Here is a 2,030-nt window from a genome sequence, read left to right as displayed (position 1 = left end):
CATGCACTCCTCCTTGGGCTTCCTTCTTCTCAAATGTCGCTCGTTCGACTCCCCATGATTGATGGTTTTGAGCCATGTCTTCGATGAGGGCACTAGCTTCAGGATAAGGTTTGTTCATCAGAGCACCGCCTGCGGCAGCGTCGATGGTCATCTTTGTGTTGTAATGAAGTCCATTATAGAAGGTTTGGATGATTAACCAATCTTCTAAGCCATGATGTGGGCATGCTCGTAGCAACTCTTTATATCTTTCCCAAGCTTCGAAAACTGATTCTCCTTGGTTTTGGGTAAATCTAGTTATATGGTTTCGAAGAACGGTGGTTTTACTCAGGGGAAAATATCTAGCAAGAAAAACTCTTCTAACGTTATCCCAAGTCATAATGGAATTGGGTGGAAGGGAATCTAACCATGATAAGGCTTTATCTCTAAGGGAAAAAGGAAATAGTCTTAAACGTATTGCCTCAGGAGAAGCTCCATTGGTTTTAAAAGTATCTGCTAATTGAAGAAATATTTTTAAATGTTGGTTTGGGTTCTCAGTAGCGAGACCCGCGAATTGTCTCTGCTGCACTAGTTGCAATAGGGATGGTTTAAGTTCAAAATTATTAGCTGGGATGGTTGGGTTTACTATACTAGAACTATTCGGCCATAGCTCTCTTAATTCTATGAAAGCATAAACGTGCGCGAGCGTAACGTTCAGGTTCCGCCAGAGGGTATACTAAGCTTAAACTTCTGGTACTGCGAGTTCTTCGCATTGACCAGCGGGAAATAGCCTAAGTCTAAACGATATAACAACAGGAAAATGAAATTTGACGAAATTGGTCCCCGGCAACGGTGCGAAAAACTTGATGCGTGCTTTTCGTAAGTATACGAACGCGTCAGAGTAATATAAAAGATTATCGAATCCACAGAGACCAAGTGTCAATCTATCGTTATCTATTGTTATGGTGTTTATCAAAGGCAATCGAAATAGGTGTTTTTGGAGTGTGCAATGAAAAGTAAAGTGTTGAAATAAAGATATAATTGATAAAGACAGGGTCGAATGTAATTCACGTAATTAATTGATAATCCAAGTATTTGCTAGTAGAGCTACTTATGGGCAATGTTTCCTACTTAGAAAAGAACTAATTTGATAGGAACTGTCGCTTTCGCGTATTCAGAACCGAGTTGTACTCCCTAATCAAACCCTCTTATTGTCACTTATAAAAAGGCGCACATTGCGTTAGAGTAGTAAACCTATTTTTAAGAAATATAGTATCTTGACTAAGTTGAAAAGTATTATAACCTGGATTTCTTAACAAAAAGAGGTCCTCACGAACCAGACTCTAAACTTATAAACGCGTCCGAAAATAGTTTTAAAATCTCTTTTCTTCTTAATGTTAAAATCTCCTAATGAACTAAACAAAGCGCTTTCGCTGTTTTTGAAATAGTTAAAAACAATTAAGTTTAAAAAGACGTTGGACGGCTTTCGATTTACCCAACAAAATTGAAGTGCGGGAAAACTTAAGTTGAAATTTAAAATAGCCCTTAAGTGTTTCTACGAACAATTGTACGAATTACTGGTTCAATTACGATCCTTACATTCTAACCTTATAAATTTAGCTAGACATGGTAAAGTAAAAGTGCATTAAAATAAATAAAAGTAGTGCGAGTGCGGAAAATAAATAAAAGTAGTGCGAGTGCGGAAAGTAAATAATTTAAAGCGAGTGCGAGGAAATAAATAATTTAAAGCGAGTGCAAGGAAATAAATAATTTAAAGCGGGTGCTAGGAAATAAATAATTTAAAGCGAGTGCGAGGAAATAAATAATGTAAAGCGAGTGCGAGGAAATAAATAAAGTAAAGCGAGTGCGGGAAAATAAATAAGATAAAGACATGTAATAAAAACCTTCTCCAATCGGAGGGTTGAATAAATTGCAAAGCGGAAATGAAAATGGCGGCAGGATTAACTTCCTTCCAAAGTGCTCCAAACTCGATTACAGACTCTATCACAGACTCGATTACACAATTGTGGTAACACTCCAATGCGAAGCGATTA

The 2,030-nt window shown here is 37.3% G+C and overlaps 1 non-coding gene across 1 annotated transcript; it reads left to right on the top strand.

Moving 5' to 3' along the window:
• Positions 1–206: 206 nt before the first annotated feature.
• Positions 207–313, top strand: LOC127098755 (small nucleolar RNA R71). Its single transcript, XR_007793455.1, has one exon. It is a non-coding gene; the product is annotated as a small nucleolar RNA R71 (small nucleolar RNA).
• Positions 314–2,030: the final 1,717 nt, after the last annotated feature.

The sequence above is a fragment of the Lathyrus oleraceus genome, chromosome 6 (assembly GCF_024323335.1).
Source record: "Lathyrus oleraceus cultivar Zhongwan6 chromosome 6, CAAS_Psat_ZW6_1.0, whole genome shotgun sequence".
Lineage (NCBI taxonomy): Eukaryota > Viridiplantae > Streptophyta > Magnoliopsida > Fabales > Fabaceae > Lathyrus > Lathyrus oleraceus.
Note: the sequence above shows the minus strand (reverse complement) of the source record. Positions and strands in the feature narration are given on the sequence as shown.